The 22414-nt window shown below is 36.8% G+C and overlaps 1 protein-coding gene across 3 annotated transcripts in view; it reads left to right on the top strand.

The window, feature by feature from the left end:
* LOC143686146 (uncharacterized) overlaps window positions 1-21564 on the top strand; it is a 124560-nt gene extending 102996 nt beyond the window's left edge. For 2 of the 3 annotated variants that reach the window (XR_013176928.1, XR_013176932.1), the window contains exons 5-6: window positions 11013-11197; window positions 21392-21564. The gene's annotated coding sequence lies outside the window, so the exon portion shown is untranslated. Of the gene's footprint in view, window positions 1-11012; window positions 11198-11420; window positions 11594-21391 lie in introns of those variants that run through there. The other variant, XR_013176929.1, reaches the window with a different exon arrangement.
* Window positions 21565-22414: the final 850 nt, after the last annotated feature.

Genomic DNA, 22414 nt, shown 5'->3' on the forward strand with positions numbered 1-22414 from the left:
CAGAAAAAGAAGAATGCACCAATGAGAGAGAACAGAATGCTACCACAGTCCCAATGTGTAAGGGAATTTTTTATATATGATGAAGGAGGCAATGCAGAGCAGTGAGAAAAGCATAGATACTTAACAAGTGTTTTAGGAAAGAATAGTTATCTTGGGAGTAAAAGGATTCTTCCCTTTACACTATACATAAAAAGTTAATCGTAGACAGATAAAAGATCTACATGTGTAAGGGGAAATTTCAAAAACTTTAGGAGGAAATAAGGATTAGTGTCTTTATGATGTAGAGAAAGGGAGATTTCTAAGGCAAAACACAAACATACAGACCACATGGAAATATTGATAAATTCAGTAACATCAAAATAAAAACTTCTGTGAATCAGAAGAAACCATAAACAATGTGAAAAGATAATCTACAGACTTGGAAATTTGTGTAACTGGCAAAGCATTAAAACCTCCAATATACAAAGTGTTCCTGTGAACCAATGATAGATATTTAAAAATTACAAAATGGGCAAAAAAATATGAATAGACAACTTACAAAAGAGACACCCCAATATACTGTAACTATATAAAAGATTCCCATCTTCAGTACTAATTAGGAAAATGCAATTACAAGCAGAAGAGGTACACTATCACACGTATCAGATGGCCAAACATTTTAAATTATATCCTTATATGGAGCAGTGGGACCTCTCATATATCATGGTAAAAATGTAAATTTGTTAAACCTTTTTTCAGAAAAAACTGTCAATATCTTGAAAATGTTTACATCTATCACATAGCTATTTCACATCCAGGTGTATATCCTAGGGAAACTCACAGAGAAGCAAAGCACAAGAAAACATGTCAAAATGTTTATTGTGGTTATGTTTATAAGTGTTTAAGAATAGAAGTATTTAAAAGTCATTAACAGGAAAATGAATAAATAAGTTATAGCATATGCATACAATGGAATCCTATATAACAATAAAGTGGATTACTTAAAAGTACTCATATACACATGAATGACTATTACAACTGCTGGGTAAAAACACTATACTGCAGAAGAAAGCCTAAGCATGATCTTACATAATGTTAGATAATATGCAAAAAAATATATTCAGCCCCCAAAACAACATGGGAGGGAAGAGAGGAAGTAAAACGCACAAATGTTGATAATTATTGAAGCTGGTGGACATGTACATAGGTTTGTTGATTATCCTGTCTATATTAGTATTTGTTTGAAAATGTCTAACATAAAAAAGTTTTAATTTAAGAATACATGAATACCTGGTGAAAGTGTGAAGTATGTGGGAGTGACTGAAAATGAGTTCTGACTGAGAGGTGCAGCCCTTTGGAGGGCAGTGTGGTAGTTCCACAGGAGGCTAGGGGTGAGTTTGCCATATGATCCTGCAAGCCCATTGCTCAGTAAATACCTGGAGGAGCTGAGAGTGGGGACACGAATAGACACTTGCACACTGGTGTTTATGGTGGCAGTGACCATGATTTACAATGGATAGAGGTGACCTAAGGGTACAGTGACTGGCAAATGAAAGGGGGAACTGTGGTGTGTACATATAATGGACTAAAAGAAGTAATGAAGTTTGAAGTATATAACTAAGTGAATGAACCTTAAGGACTATATGTTGAATGAAATGTGACAAACAAAAGAAATATTATCATGCCTCCCTCATATGGACTAACAAATAAAAACTTGGTGAACTGAAATCCAGAGCATGGGTTATCAGGTTGGGGCCTATTGTAAAGCTCTTTTGAGGACTGTAAGCTCTTACAGCCATCACACATATTCAGGAGTTGTAGTTGTTATTTCTGAATTCTGAGATCACATTTGTGATCACATTTGTGTGATCTCACAAACAGGATGCTGTTTGCATGCATCCTGGCAATTCCCAGAAACTTTGGGTATTTATATGACACCTGAAAGTCAGAGCTAGACCTCTGAAACTATGAAAGTCAGCACTACTCCATGTAGGAACAGTTTAAAAAGTTTAAAAAGAGATCAGGCTTAGACCTGAGCTATGAAGTAAGCTGGTCTGGATAGACTAAGGTAAATCAGAATACAGGGTAAAGGATGATATGGTCCATATTTTAAAACTTGAACTTTTGTGTGAGACCAAAGGGAGAGATGTTTATTTGGTGCAAAATTTATATTTTGTGTTGTACATTATCTAATTTAACTTGCATGATCAATTTAGTTGAACACCCTAAATACATGGAATTTTGAATAAGGCATAGGATCTTTTCGGTTTGTCCAGTTAGTGTGATGCCCCCATATATACCAGAGTGATTTGGACAGTGACTAAAAAAGTATTTGCAAAGTCCTCTTTAGGGATGGGGAGAAAGGAGGAAATATTCAACTTCCCCATTTGGAGAATTCCTGATTTTCTCACAAGCTGTAAAGACAATAAAATAAATAGGCTGAGGTCTTGATCTTGGGGTTTGTCCCCATGAAACTTATTCCTGAGAAGGAGAAGCTTAGGCTACTTATGATTAGGCCTAAGAGCCAGTCTCAGAGAACCTCTTTCTGTTGCTCAATGTGGCCTCTCTCTCTAAGCCAACTTGGCAGGTAAGCTCACTGCTCTCTCTCCTATGTGGGACATGACTCCTGGGGTAAATCTCCCTGGCAATTTGGGACAGAACTCCCAGGATGAGAGGGACCTGGCATCATGGTATTGAGAAAGACTTCTTGACCAAAAGGGGGATGAGAAAAAGGAGACAAAATAAAGTTTCAGTGGTGGAGAGACTTCAGAGTTGAGACGTTAACCTGGAGGTTATTCTTATGCATTATATAGATATCCCTTTTTAGGTTATGGTGTACTGGAGTGGCTGAAGGGAAGTACCTGAAACTGGTGAACTGTGTCTCAGTAGCCTTGATTCTTAAAGATGACTGCATAATGATACAGCTTTTACAATGTGACTGTGTGATTGTGAAAACCTTGTGTCCAGTCCTCCATTTATCCAAAGTATGGACAGATGAGTTAAAAAAATATGGGCAAAAAATAAATAAATAAATAATGGGGGTGATAAGGGGTAAAAAATTGGGTAGATTGGAATACTAGTGGTCGGTGTTCTAAAAATGATCATGATGATGAATACACAGTTTTGTGATGATATTGTGAGCCACTGATTTACACCATGTATGGACCATATGTGTGTGAAGATTTGTCAATAAAAATATTTTATAAAAATAAGTTCTGGATAATAGATAACTCAGGGCAATAGTGGGTAGGGAGATAGCTTCAATGCATTGGATTTTGTTGAATTTTATTTCTTATACTGGGCAATGGATAGCAACAGGTATTTGTTAATTTATGCTTTATAAGTCTATGTCTGAATATTTCACTAAAAAAGGGCCAATTATCAGCAAGTTGTTCAGGAAAATTTGTCCTTTGAAAAAGTACATTAGAGTTCTATCAGCATAAACTTTTCTAGTGACTACCAATATTTCCAGTGCTCCTCCCCTCTGTGGACACATAAGATACCACATTCCACAGGACTATGTGTCTATTTCTGACCAATGTGCTATGATAAACCAATCAGGAGCCAGTGAATGATCCTTCATGTTCTTTCCTCTGCTGCAAATTTGGTGTCCAGAAAAATGGGGACCTGAATTTTGCAGTGGCAATGTGTTTGCTAAGACTGTCATTTGTGATAGCATGGGAGGTAGAACCTATACCTAACACATATCTCTAGTTTGAGAATTTGGAAAACAGAAAGTTAATAGTGCATTTTGGTTGCTATGGGTTGTGTTAACAATTTAATAGAAGAGAAAACAGCTCAGTAAAGAATGAGCTATTTGCAAGAAAGAATGAAAAAAAGAGAGATAATCCAGAAATTTGGGGTCTTGCATGAGTAAAAAGAGTACTTGCTTCTCAATCCCAAATAGTAAGAAATAAATGTAAAAAGCCTTTTAAACTCAGCATAGCTACTGTGCTGGTTTGAAAGGATGTATGTCCCCTAGAAAAGATATATTTTAATCTAAATCCCATTTCCTAAAAGCAGAATAATGCTTATTCAGTACTGTATGTTTGAAACTGTAATCAGATCATCTCCCTGGAGGTGTGATTTAATCAAGAGCATTTGTTAAGCTGAATTAGGTGATGACATGTCTCCACCCATTTGGGTGAGTCTTGATAAGTTTCTGGAGTACTATAAAAGAGGAAACATTTTGGAGACTGAAAGAGATTCAGAGAGAGCAGAGTAGAACAACATGGCCACATGAAGCAGAGTCCACCACCCAGCAACCTTTGGAGATGAAGAAGGAAAACACCTCCTGGGGAGCTTCATGAAACAGGAAGTCAGGAGAATAAGCTAGTGGATGATGCAGTGCTCACCACGTGCCCTTCCAGATGAAAGAGAAACTCTGAACTTCATTGGCCTTCTTGAATCAAGGTGTCTTTCCCTGGATGTCTTTGACTGGACATTTCTATAGACTTGTTGTAACTGGGACATTTTCTCGGCCCTAGAACTGTAAACTAGCAACTTATTAAATACCCCTTTTTAAAAAGCCATTCTGTTCTGGTATATTGCATTCTGGTAGTTTCAAACTAGAACAGCTACCAACCAACCAACCAACAAAACATAGATTTAAGGATTTGCCTGCACACTTCCTGTTAAAGACCTTTTATGGAAAAAGGGCCTAGGGGCAAAGATCAAACGAAGTGCTTCAAGCCCAGTAAATCCTTTCAATCAGATAAAATGTTTCAGGTACAAAAGTTTAAGGATACAACTCTCCCACCAAATCCACAAAACCATGAGACACCCACTACACTGCAAAGATGGGAGAGATATGAGATCAAGAAAGCAAAACAACAACAATTACAGCAACAACAAATCCAGTTGATCTGAGAATTATGTTATAAGAAGAATTATAGCTAGAATTACTAGCACATGGAATTAATTGGATTTAAATAGGTTAGAAATCCACCCAGGTTTGTTGTACTGTCCAAGAAACTGTGATTCTGAAATAAAAGTGTCTCAGACAATTAATGTCTTAAAAGAACTCTTGGACTCCTGAGCAGGAATAGGATAAGAAAGTTGCATATTCACTAGGAACCACTTTAAATGAGTCCAAGAAGGATAATCGAAAGGAACAAATCTCCCTGGAATGGAGCCAGCAGTCACAGAGTTAAAGGATGGAGACAGCTCTGACCAGAGAACAGTTAGACATACTCAAGGTTGGGGAGTCAGAAAATGTGTGCCTAGAAGGAATTTAGAATGTCTCAAGAACAGAGACTACTGTGTCTCTCACATCCTTATCAGTTTTTTGATGTGTGGATGGCAGTTAACTTGACGTTTCAGTTGGTGGGTTTCTAGAACAAAAGGAGTTACATACAGGGGTGATGTTGAGACTTTTATCATTCAAAGATCCTGGTTTTTGAGCTTGATCTCATGACTGGTGAAGACTTTGGATTGATCTCTCTTAGAGAGGAGGAGGGGGTAGTTTTAATATCTGTGCAGGAAGGAGATTGAACTAATTATCTGAAGATCAAAAGAATAGACTGCTACAGAAACTACAAGTCTTTACCAATATTTTCAACTCTCCTTTTCCAGTCATCTCTTTTTTTTTTTTGCATGGGCAGGCACCGGGAAGGAAGCTGGGCCTCTGGTGTGTCAGGCAAAAACTCTGCCACTGAGCCACAATTGCCCACCTTCCAGTCCTCTTTTCAGGTAGGGGGGACTGACTAGTTCTGCAGCATGGCTGTGTCAGGAGGTGAAGCATTACTTTCCAGCCAGTGTGGAAGCTGATACATAATGCTCCATACACTCTTCCCCTGCCACAGAGACCCAGAAGACTTGCATTGAGCTGGAGGTGTCATAAGATTGAAGTATTCAGGAAAACCAAGCTTACCAAGTGGGAGACATCTGTCCAGAAGTGTTCCAGGACTCAAGGTAGGCTTTACAAGAGCAAGAAAAAAATTGTTTTAGAGATGTTGACTTTTGGATAACATACTGTGTCCTCATGGATACATTTATATCACACCATTCAGTGCTAAATATGCATATACTGTTCTAGTTTGCTAGCTGCCAAAGTGCAATATATCCCAGAAATGGAATGGCTTCTAAAAAGAAAAATTTAATAAGTTGCTAGTTTACAGTTCTAAGGCCAAAAAATGTCCTAAAATATGTCTATAAAAATGTCTAAATTAAGGCACCAACGAGAGGTAAACTTCATTCAAGAAAGGCCAATGAAGTTCAGGTTTTCCCTTTCAACTGGAAAGGCATGTGGCAGACATGGCGATGTCTGACATCTACTAGCTTTCTCTCCAGGCTTCCTGAAAATGCCAGGAGCATTTTCCTTCTTCATCTCCAAAGGTCTCTGGCTGCATGGGCTCTTGGCCTCTTGGCTCTGTCATGGTTTTCTCATGGCTCTCAAGCTTTTTCCAAAATGCTTTCTTTTAAAGGATTCCAGTAAACTAATCAAAACTCACCTGGAATGGGTGGAGTCACATCTCCTTCTAATCCAAGATTAATGCCCATGATTGGGTGAGTCACATATCCATAGAGATAACCTAATCGGGTTTCACCAACCTACAGTGCTGAACAGAGATTAAGAGAAATGGTTGCTCCCACAACATTGGATCGGGATTAAAACATGGCATTTCTAGGGTACATAAATCCTTTCAAAGCAGCACACATACATACATACATACATAGTTGAAGGATTAAATAGTTAAAATAAAAATAAATTCCAACCTTTAAAACAAGGACGTGATATTAGTAAATAACTAATTTGGCTCAAATGAAGAAAGACTTTCTAAATGCAAAGTAGTGGAAACAAAGCAAGTGAAAAAATAGCTCTGACTACCTATAAATAACACTTCTGAATATCAAAAATATCATAAAACAAATTAAAATTAATGACATATTGGGAAAATTTTCTTTGCCATGAATGGTATTGTCCTAAAATATTGAAAATCTCTAAAAATGAGTAATTTGAAACACCAAAATCTCAAAAGAAAAATTAGACAGAGTACAAAGAACATGAACTTTCATATTCATGAAATCTGAAATACAAAGAGCCATAGGCATCTGAGCCAATGGTGAGGGGCATGTTGTAGGTTCTGTTCATTTAGCAATCATAGAGACTGACCAGAATCAAACCTTGGGTACAAATAAACACCCCGAAAATATTTGATACACACACACACACACACACACACATACATACATATTTATAAATATGAAGATAGATGATTTTATATTTTAAACATTTTTCTGTATTCCAATTTTCTTCATACGTAGGCACTTAAAATGTAAAAATATATATAAAACACTTCATATGTTTGTATGTGGGTGTGTATATGAATGAGGCAATAGGAATATTGTTTGAAGGCCTAGTTGCAACCCCTAATGTCCTAAAGATAACAATGACTGTCCCCAACAACTTCCCATTTCAGAAATTGTTGGTTGATTGGCATGATCTGTAAAGGATTCCGACCTCATGGGAGAGAGTGACATAAATAATTATTACTTTTTATGATAAAATGTTTCTGAAGAACTGCTAAAGACCTTATTAAGTAGCATTATGCCCTGTGAGATTTCCCCTAAGATCAATGTCATAATTAAGGAGGCCTGAGTATTTTCTTGCCTTGCAATTGTACATGAAGAATTATTTTGTGCAATGCCACAGGTTAAATGCATATCATAAAATTCACTTTCCTCCCTACTGCATTTCTGTCATTTAATTCAATGAAAGCCCACAAAAATACAGTATGACACAGAACATTGAAACTGTGGCTAAGCAAGAAAAGTTCATTCAGAATTGATTTTCTTTCAGAATCCTTGATATTCTTCATTCCAATTGTTCACCTCTACTGTAGGGCTCAGTAAACACCTAAGGAAGTTGCCATGTGTTACAGCCTGTTGGAGGCACGAAGGAATGTAGAGCAGGATAATCACATCATCAACCCAGTTCTCCAAGGTAACTGGCCAATAATGCTGTTCTAATTGAATAACTTATCCATGGCCACTTCCCTGGGAGAGCCGAAGACTCAGTCTCAGTGAAGATGCAGATGGTGCCGCATATACAATGAAACCTGTAATTTTCTCTTGACATTGGACATGTTAACAGTCGGCTGTTTCTACTTATTCTTTAATATTTTATTTTAATAGTCCATTCCCAAATTATAACATATCAAGAAGGAGCCAAAGAAAGATTCAGTGATACATATCATATTTAATTTATTATACCTCTAGCTTACTGAACAACTCAGTAATCAGCAACAGTATGTATCAGAGTTAGGTACAAACTGAAATGAAAATGAAAGAAATGAACCCAATTAAAACCAAAACAGGAGATGAGTCTTCAGGGTGGCATGGCATTAACTAGCAGCAAAGCATGGAACATCAAATGCATTCAAATTCTCATAATTTTTTCTGGAATATGCAGATCCAATGTATTTGGGAAGACAACAGAAAGGTTTCTGTGTTCCACTGTGAGAATGATTCAATTACTGGGATCTGGAGGCGAATGAAGGGCTGCATGTTCACTTGATTTTCATCATCTGGTGACAGTCAAAGTTGGAAGAAGGGAAGCACAATCTTAAAGGGCAAGCAGTGACAGCCCATCAGTGGTCTAACAACACGACAGATGACAGACCCAGCCCAGCAGCCTGCACAGGCTGCCAAAGAACAGCTGCAGCAATGGAAGGAGATCATCCAGATTTGAATGCTTAGGTCTTGCTGGGCCAAACAGTCTCTGTGTCCTGGAAACAATCCTCCATAGAGATACTCTTTCCTGGAGAAGGGAACTGAAATAGAATGGATACAGAGAAAGGAGACCTCTCTATTCTTTTTTACATTAAGAAATTGGATTAACATTTCTCTATATAGTTAAACCATTAATTTGATATATCTAGTTTTTTTTTTGGCTTTCAATTTTTTTATTTTTACAAACACTTCCCCTTTGCTCCATATCCCCCTCCCCCAATAGCCTCTGATCTGCTTTCTATCTCTGGGAATTTGCTATTTCTAGTCATCTCTTATAAGTGATACCATACAATTTTTGTCTTTATGATTCTATCATTCCTGAGCAATATTTTCCAGGCAAAAACTATGCCATAAAGAATGTTCCATTCTGCAGATATGTCTCCGTGGTTTGGCCAAGAGGATAGTATAGTGAATGAGTGAACCATTGCTGATGGTTATCAGAAATGCCAAGGCATAGGAAGAAAACTTCTAAGGTCACAGGATACACAGGTCTGCCTGTGGTAATTGAAAACAGGTGATGAGATTGGGTTGATTTTATTTTGGAAAGGTAAATCAGTGCTACAGAACTCCAACATGGATAATTCATGAAGCCTCTGGTTTGTATTAGACACCCAACATGTCTTTCAGAAAGAAATGACACAACAATTAATGTGTCAAATAATAATGTGACACTTGGAGAAAGATAATTGTACCCAGCGTTAGATAGTTATTAGGCCAGAACAAATGCTCATCCTTTCAAAGGCAGCAGCCCTCTATTCACTCTGTCATCCTACTGTAAGTACAGTATTGTGTTCATAATCACAGAGGCTGAAGCCTGAAATGCTGGGTTTTTATCTGATTTTCCTCTGTTTGGAATAATACTCGGCTGATTCCCTAAACAGCAAACTCAGCCACATGAAACACAAATGAGTAGGATGAAAGATTGTTACAGATGGAATAAACACTTGGCTTTTCTCATATAAAATAAAGCATGAGAACTGTCCCTATGAAGGTTAAATCATATGTAGAAAAAACTATAGGGTCTTAGTTTGCTTACATGTAAGAGACAATTTTTTCTGAGGAGAGATGGTGCCTGAGGCCATCAGTCAGTCACATCGCAGCTTAGAATCCTGTTTCAATTCCTGGTGCCATAACTTGATGGATGATTGGGATAAGTCATTTAACTTCATGGAGATTCCAGTTCTTCATGTGAAAAAGGTGTATTTTAAAAACCTGCTCTATAGTTATCTCCCAGGTAAGTTGAGGAGGTCAAAGAAGAAAGGATATAAGAAAATGTATAGTAGGTATAAAAGGTTTATAAATATAAGGCATTATTTTATTAATGCTCATATTGAAGACCAAATGAATTACCTTTTGAGAAGAGATAGTTTTGCTTTAAGAAAAATGGGGCCATGACTTAGGCCCTTAAAAATTAAAGGGCTTTTTAATGGATAGGGGGTTCTTAAGACCTCCCAAACAAGGTCAAACTAATTACTTACTTCATCCAACCAAGAATGAGGAACTGAAATACATGGTTATTATATATGTACATGTTTCTGCTTCATTTAATCAAGTGTGGTTTGGGTGAGATGGAAAAAAATATTTGGCCACTTCTAGAGGAGAGAAACACTGTGTTTCAGGGGTATTTTATCTGCAGAGTCCATTGGACTGGCCATTGTCATAAAGCTATTTAATAATAAATGAAATAGACTATATATTATATAGAACATTCAAAGTATTCAATGGTAATTCATGGAAAAGAATGGCTTCTGTATCTTGTCTCTCTGTGATCATGCATTTCCAAGTGAATGCAAACAGTAACAGAAAAAATTTACAGTATATTCCCTGACTTTGAGTAACATTTGATAGACATTCTTACCAGAAAGAGATCTTGTTAGGGGAAATAAAACTAACATATAATATGTATATAATTAAAGTAAGCAATGCCAAGACAGAGAATACAGAATTAAGCTGTTGCAAAAACACTTTACTAAGTCAAATTAGAAAATACAGGCAGTTCTGCTCTAACACCATGTAAGTGTTCTTGAAAAATCTTTTTATTCTGCAAATAAGGGCCTAAAAATAACAGTGCTTATGGGAAAAATGGACTTGGGTCAAATTATTTAAAAGCTATGGACCATTGTAAGCAGAATATCAACATAAATGGAAGCAACCTTAAATTAAATCTTCACTGGCATTTGCATTCAGCAACACTGTCAGTGAATCCTTTGCAGTCTTAAACCTGAGGTCTTGTGTTTTCTCTTATAAAATTTAGCATGTTGAGGACATTGATCAACATACAAAAATCTTTATTTTTCCAGGTCCACTGAGATAGAGAAGCCCCATTCCTCCCAGAACCTTCCCCTTGCAGCTAAAAACCATGGACATACTACAACCAACATAGGAAGTCTCTGAAAGGTGGAAGAAAGTTACTGCCTAGAATCTCAGGATTGAGGAAAACCCTCTATCCCAGACATTGTACTGCAGAAGACCTGACCACCAACAGGTACAGATAAAAAGCTCCAAGGAAATCTTGCTCCTACTTGTAAAGGACCTGGAAAAAAGGTGGTCTAACAGAAAAATCTCTGGGACTGCCTATCCTACTCCAGGCAAACCCCAACAGAAAACTTGCACCCCCAACCTCTGCAGTTTAGAACCCTACCTAGAAGCTGGTTTTCCACCCCACCCCACCTCTACCCTATCTGACAGAAGCATTCCAATTTCCACAGGTTGTTGGATGGACTGAGAAGAGTGCTATTCCCATCTCCTTCCCCATGGAAATAGGCAGCAGGACTTTTAGAGAGCTGAACAGGGCTACTCAAGTTGGGTCAGTTAAGCACTCCATTCCCCAGCGTCAGCAGGACTGAGTGGTGAGCTGAGCTTTCATACCCAACTAGCATCAATGGGGGTATGATGGGAGGGGGGCTTAGAGCTCATTGACTCTCTGCTTCCCCCTGTTACTGCTCCCTGGGGACAGTGGGAGGTCAAAGGGGGAGCTGCTCTTCCACCCCACTCAGAAATAAAGAGATGCTATGAGTTAGTGTTCCACTTTCTCTGGGAAGGTGTCAGCAGGGCAAGGGGAAGCTGAGTGCCAATCCTACCATCTGCTAGGAGGCAATATGAAGCAGTGACCCACTTTTACCTGGGCAGTGTCAGTGGTCTTTGGTGGAAAGTCAAACTTGAATATCCATCTATACCTATGCTACCCTTCAACAGGGGACTGCTTGCTAAGACTAAATAAGATCCAGAGACTTATAATACCCAATAATATCCAGGATAGAACAACAAAAAAATGCTTGTCATAGGAAGAACAGGAAAGTCACAACATGAATGAGAAAAGACAACCAATGTATGCCAACACTGAGATGAATCAGATGGAATTATCTGACAGATTTTAAAGAAAAACATTTATTTTAAAATAATGTTAAATGTACAGGAAAGTTGCAAACATAATACAAAAGCACCAGTGAGAATTCCTGCGTGCACCTTACCCAGATTTACCAACTTTTAACATTTTGCCACATTTTTTTATATAACCTCCCCTCTCCCTTTCTCTTTCTCTCTCTCTCACATACTCACACACACATACACACACACACACACACACACACATGCATCTATTTATTTTTTAAACCCGTAAGAATAGGTTGCATACATCATTTTCCTTTGCCATTTAATACTTCCATGTACATTTCCTAAGAACAAGATAATCACTTACATAACCACATTAAGTACAATTATCAACTTCATGAAATTGATATAAGGCATACAAATAATATGATGTGTACATTAATATAAAGCATACAGCCTCTATTCCAGTTTTTGCAATTGTCCCATTAATGCCCTTTGGGCATTTTCTTCTCCATTATTACATATTACATTGTTATTATTACATTAATATATTACATCTAAAATCATACATTACATTTAATTATCATTGTCTTTTTAGTCTCAATCTCTTTGTTTATATTATGGCAACATATATACTACACAACATTCCCCTTCTTAATCACTCGCAAGCATACAATTCACTGACATTAATAGTGCACACAACGTTGTATCACCATCACCACCATTACCAAAATTTTTCTCTTACCTCAAACAGATGATCTGCTTACAGTTCCCCTTCCTCCTTTCCCCCATCCCTGGTACTTGTGCTATAATTTCTGTGTCTATAAATTTGCATACTCTAGTTATTCCATGTAAGTGGAATCATAAATATCTGTCATTTTGTGTCTGAATTATTTCACTCAACATGTCTTCAAGGTTCACCCATGCTGTAGCATGTATCAGAGCTTCATTGTATTTACAGCTCCATAATATTCCGTTGTATGTACATACCTCATTTTGTATGTTCATTCATTTGTTGATGGATGCTTTAGTTGCTTTCACCTTTTGGTTAACTTGAATAATGCTGCTCTGAACATTGGTGTGAAAATATTGGTCTGAGTCCCTGCTTTCAATTCTTTTGTATATATACCTAGTAGTGGGATTGCTGGATCATATGGTTATTCTGTTTTACTTTTTGAGGAACTGCCAAACTGATTTCCACAGTGGGTACACCATTTCACATTCCAACCAAAAATGATTGAGGGTCCCCATTTCTCCATATCCTTATCAATATTTATTATTTTTCATTTTTTAATAATAGCCATTCTAGTGGCTGTCAGGTGGTAGCTTGTGGTTTTATTTCATTTCCCTAATGGCTAATCACGGTGAGCATCTTTTCATCTGCTTATTAGTCATTTGTTTATCTTCTTTAGAGAAATAACCAGTCAAGTTCACTGAATATGTTTTTAACTAAGTTGTTTTGTTGTTGTTGCTGAATTGTAGGAGCTCTTTCTATATTTTAGATATTAAAACCTTATCAGAAACAAACAAATAAAAAAACTGTATCAGAGATATAGCTTACAAATATTTTCTCCCATTCCATAGGTTATTTTTTTTATTTTCTTAATTATGTCCTTTGATGAACATAATTTTAATTTTAATGAAGTCCAGTTTATCTACTTTTTTTTCTTGTTGTTCATGCTTTTGGTGTAAAGTACAAGAATGCATTGCCTATTTAAAGGTCCTGCAGAAATTTCCCTAGGTTTTCCTCAGAATTTTATAGTTTCATCTCTTCTATTTAGGTAGTTGATCTGTTTTTAGTTAATTTTTGTATATGGTATGAGATGGGGGTCACTTTCATTCTTTTGCATGTGGATCCCCAGTTTTACCAGGACATCTGTTGAAGAGACTATTCTTTCCCACTGAACTAACTTGACTCTGTGGTTAAAAATCAGTTGGATATAGATGAAGGGTTTACTTTTGCACTCTCAATTCTATTCCACTGGTCCATATGTCTGTCATTGTACCAGCACCACACTGCTTTGATTCTTGCAACTTTGTGATAAGTTTGAAAATGGTAAGTGTGAGTCCTCCAATTTTGGTGCTATTTCTCAAGATAGTTCTGGCTATTCAGGCCACCTTGTCCTTCCATATAAGTGTTATGATTGTTTTTCCATTTCTCCAAAGAAAGCTGTTGGAATTTTGATTAGGATTGCATTGAATCTGTAAATTGCTTTGTATAGCACTGAAATATTAGTGATATTAAGTTTTCCAATCCATGAGCACAAGATGTCTTTCTGTTTATTTAGGTCTAATTTCTTTCAGCAGTGCTTTATAGTTTTTAATGTCTATCTCCTTACACCCTTGGTCAAATTTACTCCTAGATAGTTTATATCTTGAGTTGCTATTGTAAACTGAATTGTTTTCTGGATGCCCGTTTGTGATTGTTCAATGCTAGTGCATAAAAACACCACTGATTTTTGGGTGTTGATCTAGGACCTTTCCACTTGGTGGAACTCATTTAATTAGCTCTGGCTGCTTTCTTGTAGATTCTTCAGAATTTTCTGTATATAGGAACATGCCATCTGTGAAAAGCGATAGTTTTAATTCTTCCATTCAAATTTGACTGTCCTTTTTTTTTCTTGCCTAATTGCTCTGGCTAGAAGTTCCACTATGATGTTGAAAAATAGTGGTAGAAGTGGGCATTTTTGTCTTCTTCCTGATCTTAGAGGAAAAATCTTTCATTTTTTTCACCATTGAGTATATTAGCTGTATGTTTTTCATATATGTCCTTATCATGTTAAGGAAGTTTTCCCTTCTAGTTCTGGTCTTCTCACTATTTCTATTAAAAAGTGGTGCTGATTTTGTCAAATGCCTTTTCTGTGCCAATTGAGATGATCATGTTTTTTTTCCCCTTTCCATTCTATTAATATGGTACATTACATTGATTTTCATATGTTGAACCTCTCTTGAATTTCTGACATAAATTCCACTTGGCCACAGTTTATATAATACTTTTAATGTACTCTTGGATTTGATTTGCTAGTGCATGTTATTGAGGATTTTTGTATGTATATTCATAAAGTATATTTTTCTGTAGTTTTCATTTCTAATGACATCTTGATCTGTCTTTGTTATTAGGGTGATGTTCACCTCATAGATTGATTACAAAGTCTTCCTTCGAGTTTTTGGAAGAGTTTGACAAGGATTGATATCACTTTCCATTTCTGATTTTGGTTTTTGACATTCTTTTTTTGTTTTTCTTTGTCGGTCTAGCTAAAGGGTTGTCAATTTTATAGATCTTTTTGAAGAACCAACTTTTTGTTTTATTAATTCTCTCTGTTGCTTTTCTATTCTCTTTCATTTATCTATGCTCTAATTTGTATTATGTACTGCCTTCTGCTTACTTTGGATTTAGTTTGCTTTTCTATTTCTAGTTCCTCCAGGTTAGGTCACTGATTTGAGATATTTCCTCTTTCTAACATAAGCATTTATGACTCTAAATTTTCCTCAGAGTGCTGCCTTTGCTGCATCCCACAAGTTGAGGTATGCTGTAATTTCATTTTCATTCATTGTTTTTCATAGCTGCTAAAAAAAATACCATAGAATTGGCTGGCTTAAACACCAGGAATTTATTGGCTACAGTTTTGAGGGTAGGAGAAGTCCTAATTCAAGTCCTCAGTTTATCTTTCCCTTCTATCTACCATATGTTTACTTTAGGCATCTATAAATATTTCTCCATCATCATTTCCATGACAATTTGAAATAATTGGGTAATTATATTTGAGAGCAGCTACTAAATCTCAATCTTTTCTTTGAAATTTTAGGTATACCTACATAAAGCTTGATAAAAGGTTTGGTTGGTTATATTATATTACTTTGATCACAACATGGGCCACAAGGTTAAGGAGGGAAGAGATGGCCTGAAAAGCCTCAGTCTATGGTTAAAATAACTTAAGCAAAAATAGAATCTGGATTGGCAAGGAGTTCACTGATAAAATATAAATATAATTTATGATTGTCAAATAATATAAGCAAGAAAATATTAATTTTTTCCACATCTATTCTGCTTGTTTGTTTTTCTCTATCAGTGGAAGATAAAGAATGTAGATAAATGTGGTGCATAGTTGACAGAGTAAGATTCTAAGTGGGGACCACAGAGCTCAGTATCAGAGTATGGCTAGCCTAGGGATGATTGTGTCATGCCAGATATGAAAGTTGGGAGAGAATCTTGTACAACATGAATTTTCTAAGTATTGTCCCAGATATAAACATGAAAACTAATGGTCTGGGCTAAGGCAAATGAGGGGAGAGAGAGAGAGAAAGAGAAAATCTATTCTGTAGAAAGAATGTTTCTTAAAGTACATGTAGAGAGACATTTGGGAGATTCCCTTTCTAGGATCTGAGGACCCTTTACCTCTACCAAATAAAAATGTTTTTTTTTTCTGATGGAAGAGAGATGGCCTTTTCAGATTATGACTCTTGACTATGGTCTCAAATAAAGGACAACAAAATCCCTGTGTTTTCTTTTTTCTTTTTCCTTTTTTCTTTTTAATAAGGGAAGTGAATAAAGAACACCCATAAATCCTAATCCTGTCTTCTTGATTTTTGTATTTCCATTAAAGAATAGATATATACATTCCTTCTGGGATTTTGGATGTCTGGGCAAAGGGTTTTGATAAGCTATTATCACAGGTCTACAATTCCTGACCTAAGGAAAGTTATAAAATATGTCAGAACTTCCTACTTCTCTTCAGCCCAGCCCCTCATTTGTCATAGTAAGTTCATTCCTGGTGTCTGACTGAGCACACAAAGATTTGACAGCCAGATGACTGTATCATCTGCTCTCATCAACTGGGTGAACAATGGCCATTCAGAGACCATGGGCCATCTGGACAATATGTAGGTAGCACTAATAAAATCTTCACAATACTTGGCTGTGCATTTAATAGAAATAGAAGTATAATGAAAATGTCTGGTTGATCTTCATCCCATTTTGCACTGGAATTAAAAAAAAGGTATTGTCTAACCCAGAGGGAGTAAGAATCCTAAAATCTGATAGGTTCTAAAAGAGTAGGCTATTTATGATTGTGGGGCTTAAAACTAAAAGAAATCAAGGGAAATTTCTTCACCTTGATGATGGGGATATTAAGCTCAGAATTATTAGTTTATTGGTTCATATTCATGCATCCAGTTACTACTAGAGATAAGAATTGAATCTAAGCTCAGAGCTCTTTACACACTGTTGGCCCCCTTCTCTTCATCTGCAATGGAATTCTAGAGATAGGATCACTGACAAGTGACATGAAGATGTATAAAGTTGGATTAAAAGTTAAAAAAATATATAACGGATATTGGTTGGGATAGGGTTGATTCTGGACAGACATATTTCAAAGGGATAAGGGAACAGTGGTGTGTCTCTCTGAAGAAAGAGTAGATGCCTTTAGCAAATAAGGACAGAAAGTCTGATGGGAAGAGAAAGAAGGAAAGAAGAGAAGAGAAGAGGATAAAGTAGAGAAGAGAAGCAGAGAGTACCATCTGCTTCATACACCTTCCTCTATCACGGTTAGTGGAGAAATTTCTCTTAGATCTAGTAACAGCACAAGTTGTGGTTCTGAACAACTTGCCTTTGTAGTCACTTTGTCTGATCGCTTTTGGGCATCTTGATATAGTTCAGTTGCTCCCCTTATTTTGTTTATTAGAAGTCTGAAAGCCCAGTTTCCATTCTACCACTAGCAATTATACAGGTCCTTGGGATATACATTTCTTATTCTTGCCTTAATTTTTTCCTACCTCATTTTAAAAATGTAACTACTGAAACCATTCCTAGTCCAAGTGCATACATATATATCGGGTGTTCCATGTCCAGATTCAGAGGAAATTACCAAAGGCTTCCCTAGACAATTTAGCATACAGGAACCCCAAGCTCAGTGCAAAGGCCCTATCACCTTAACTAACCTAGCCATAGGACCAGCTTCCCCAACTTTTCTAAAGACGAAGGAAATAAATGTTTATATACTGAAAACAGTGGTATATAAATTCTATTAGTCCTATTTGGGCTGTAACATATGACCACAAACATAATGGCTTAAAATAACACAAATTTAGTATCTTACAGTTCTATAGGATAGATGTCTAACGTGAATCTCCTTGGAGTAAAGTCAAGTGTTAACAAGAGTGTCTTCCTTCTGGAGACTCAAGAAGAGAATCAGTTTTCTTGCTTTTTCAAGCTTCTGTTGGGACCTTACATTCCTTAGCACATGGCCTCCTTCCTCCATCTTCAAAGCCAGCAACATTTAATCTCTCTTTGCCCTTTTTTCAAGGTCACATTTTCCTCTAACTGAGTCTTCTGCCTTTCTCTTCTACTTTTAAAGACCTGCAATTACACTGTACCCACCCAGATAATCCAAAATAATCTCACCCAAAGAGAACTGATTAGTAATCTTCATTCCATAGTAAATCCTCATTCCTTTTTGCCTTTTAAAATAGCATATTAACAGGTTTCAAGGATTAGGAAATGAATATCTTTGGAGGGTCATTCTTCTTCCCATTACAAGTGGACATTTTAAGAAATTAAAAAAGTGTCCACTTATGGCAGACCTATCAAAAGACCCACAATGCCTGCGGCATTAGCATTTTACCATGCTTCAGGCCAATTTCCAGTGGCTGGAATCTAGCTCTGCTTGCCTAAGGGCTTTCTCTGAAACCTCAGAAGGCTACTATGTTGATGCACCAGGCAAGCTGGAAATGCCAGGGAATTTGTACAACTCCACCCCCTCCCAGCTGCTTACAACCAACAACTGACCAGGAAATTATTGTTTAAATATCTGGCTTCCTTTCTGGTGGGATAACTCTTTCCTAGATTTCCCCTCATGGGATTAAGCTCCAGTCTTGATTTTGCAGCTCACTTAAACATGCACCCTACCCTCTATTACTTCCCTGCTCATGTTCCTTCTATTGCCTAAATAGCTATGTGTACTCAAACTCTTATTTCAGCATCTGAAAACCAAGACATTACCTAAACTTTGGGGATGTCCAGGTCTAAAGGAAGTATGCCTGCATAATGGAAAATTCATGGCAGTGGATGCAGTCTTAGACATTCCTTGTAGACCATGATATGGCTGAGTTTGGCCTTTATTTTAGAGTCCACAGGAGACTCAGAAACTCAGTCACTTATTCGTCTTCTGTAGCCCCATGCTTTGGCAGTTGGATTTTTTTTTATAACACCTCCCTGATTTGCACACCCTTTCCCCCATCCTGCTGGGAGATATGGGGCTTTTATCTTATTGGTCTTTTTTTCCCCTTTACTCCCTTCACATTATGGTATGTCAAATTAACAGCACTTAGCAAATTATTGCAAATTGCTATATGGAATCTTTTATTTTCTTAAAATAGCAAATAAATAAATGAGATGTTCACAAGTCTCTTTTTGTCAACCCTCAAGGAGAAGTAAACAAAAATTAAAATTTTACTAAAAACCCCTATACACAGAAAACTGATATAAGTTAATTTAAAAATGAATGAATAAGTAGCATAGGTATTGTAGCAGAAAGAGCCTTGGAATTGGAGCCAGAATATCTGGATTCTAAAAATGATTTTGCTCCTACTAGTTAGGCCAATTTGGAAAAGTTAATATTCCCTCTTTGGGGCCCCATTTCTTCAACTGTGAAATGCAGGAATTGGACTAAATTACCTCTACAACACTTATGACTTTACAGTTCCAGTATTTCTATGATTTCTGTGATTCATCCCCACCTGTGCCAGGTGCTGCTACTGCCAGGGTTGGTCCCATGAAACAGATGGAGCCACAGAGTGGAACCAGGTGGATGTGAAAGAGTCTGGCTCTCCCCCACAGCTCAGTGCCAGGCCCAATCAACAAAAATGCATTTTCCAGCAATGACCTTGTGGTGAATTTTAAAACACTGAACATTTATACCCATCGATTCTCCTCATTATTATTTTCAGCCTCATTGCACGTTTTGTTCCACTTTGTTTTAAAAATTGTTTTGGAGCACTCTCTTTCTATAGAACCTTTGACAGCACTGGCAATCATGGGAACATTCTCCCCCACACTGTGCTTTTAAGTGGAATTTGCCTCTTTCCAGAATGTTTACCTATTGCAGATGTGTGAGGCATGTGCTTTTCTCTTATTCCCAAATCAGTTTTCTCCCCCTTAGACATAATGGCCCAAAGAACTCTTTGGGAATAGAACTTTCTTCTAAGGCCCTTAGGCTCTATTATTTTTCTAATTTGATTATAATCATAAATTGTGAATTACAAATTCAGTGTTCAATATATCCCTATAAAAGAACATAGTCAAATCATCGTATGATGTATCAAACCTGAAACTCAGAGGAGGTAGAAGATCAAACCCAAAGTTTTGCATTGTGGAAGTTTCACAAATGAAACAAAAGCTTCACTTTGGGCCCTAAAGGAGTTTTCTATGTAAAGGTGGCAGAGGAGGAGGGCTTTATTGAAGAAGGAGCAATGTGAGCAAAGTTTGGCGAAAGGCGATACTCATGGCATCGCAAAGGTGCTGGCAATATTCGGTGACACACCTAGCTTCCCAGTTTAGATTAATTTAAAAAGGGCCTTAAAGGACAGGCACTAAATGAGTTTTTGCTTGACCTGACAACCAATGTGATGCCATTGAGTCTATGGAAACCAAGAAGTCACATAATGAGAAAAAGAACATGGTGACAATTATGGGGATGAATTGAGTGGGGGGATGTAAGAGGTGGGAGACTGGATCCATAGTTATAGTAGCTGTCTACCTTGTCGTTTAACATCTAGGAGTAACCTTGTCTTTGAACATGGTATTGTGAACATTTGCAAACATACCTAAAGCTAGAGAAAGTAGTTTAATCAACTGCACGAGGTACATATCATCAGACTTCAATAATTTTCAACATTTTCTGAACTCATTTCATATTCCACCCCTGCCATCAAGTTATCCCCACGTATGTTTTATTTCACTTTTATTTGCAGAAATGTTTTAAGGCAAACCCCAGTCTGCAAAAACTCCACCAGACACAAAACAAGACAAAAACTTCAGACTGCATCCTACATTTATAAAGACTATTTTCCTCTTTCATCTTCCTATGAAAACAATTAGTATAGCTAGCAGAATTAAGGCCAAATACTTCATACCATACAATATTTTCCTGATTGTATCAAAGATGAGCTTGAACAGTTGAATTTTTCTGATTAGATTTATGCAAAGTCCATAGAAACATTTAGTTATTCTTTCTTCAGTCTTTTTTATTCTACAATAGCACCATACTCTTTTTTTTATTATTATTATTGCATGCTATCTTTTGTTGGAGAAAGTGTGTAATTTGTTATTTGTTTTATTTGTCTTGCATTCTAGATTCGGCTGCTTGCTGCCAAATGTCACATTTTGGTGAGTGGAAACCCTTTCAAGTTGGATCATATTTTCTATTGACATGAAGATGGTATTGGGAACAGTAATCAAAGAGCTTAAGTGCTCATTGCTCCTAGGCATTTTCAGAAAACAAAGTTAAATATGCCTATGAAAAAAGCAACATGACTTTATAGTGTTATTTACAATCATATTTATGATAACATGTTTTACACTTAATTTCTTTGGCTTCATTTGCATTTATTATCTTATGCTGAAAAAACCAAATTAATGAAATTACTTATCTGTAAAATAGTTTTAATATAATAGTATAATGTTCCTACTAACAACAAGGCTGCTGAAAGAAGCTTGCATTTTCATTGCTGAGAGCCATTTATGATATCACTTTTTTCTCAAATTGGTGGTGTGCCAATTCCTTTTGACTTTATTTGCCAACGCCTGTCAAAATTATCTCTCTCTTTCCAATCCTTCTGTCATTGCCATAATACAGATGATCAATTCTTGTGAACCAGGTTTTTCATTGGTCTCATAATTTGTCTCTCTCCCTCCTAGCCTCTTCCCATACAAGGTTGCCTTAACATTTCTGTCAGAGATACAGTCAGAAAATGCAGATTTGATTCAAACAAACAAACAAAACACCACCACCACAAATTCATTGGCTCCTTATTACCTGCAAAAGGAAATCCAGACTCCTTTCCCTGGAGGTTAAGGACCTCCTCTACAGGGTAAAACACCAGCATCCATCTTCAGGTTGTCCCACTCTCAGGCATGCCACTAGGACTTGCTGCCCCTGTGGATACAGAACTCAGCACTCCTATGCAACCCCTACAGAATGGCTCCTTTGCAACCCCTACAGAATGCACTATATACAGGAGAGACAGAAAAAAGTGCCTACATAACAAGGCCTTCTAAAAAACAACTTTAAAATGTTTCATTAGACATTGCTTTTTGGTTTTTTCTTTTGTTAATCTCTCTTTGGATGCTCAGCAATCAGTTCTTTTTAAATTTTTT

The sequence above is a fragment of the Tamandua tetradactyla genome, chromosome 6 (assembly GCF_023851605.1).
Source record: "Tamandua tetradactyla isolate mTamTet1 chromosome 6, mTamTet1.pri, whole genome shotgun sequence".
Classification (NCBI taxonomy): domain Eukaryota; kingdom Metazoa; phylum Chordata; class Mammalia; order Pilosa; family Myrmecophagidae; genus Tamandua; species Tamandua tetradactyla.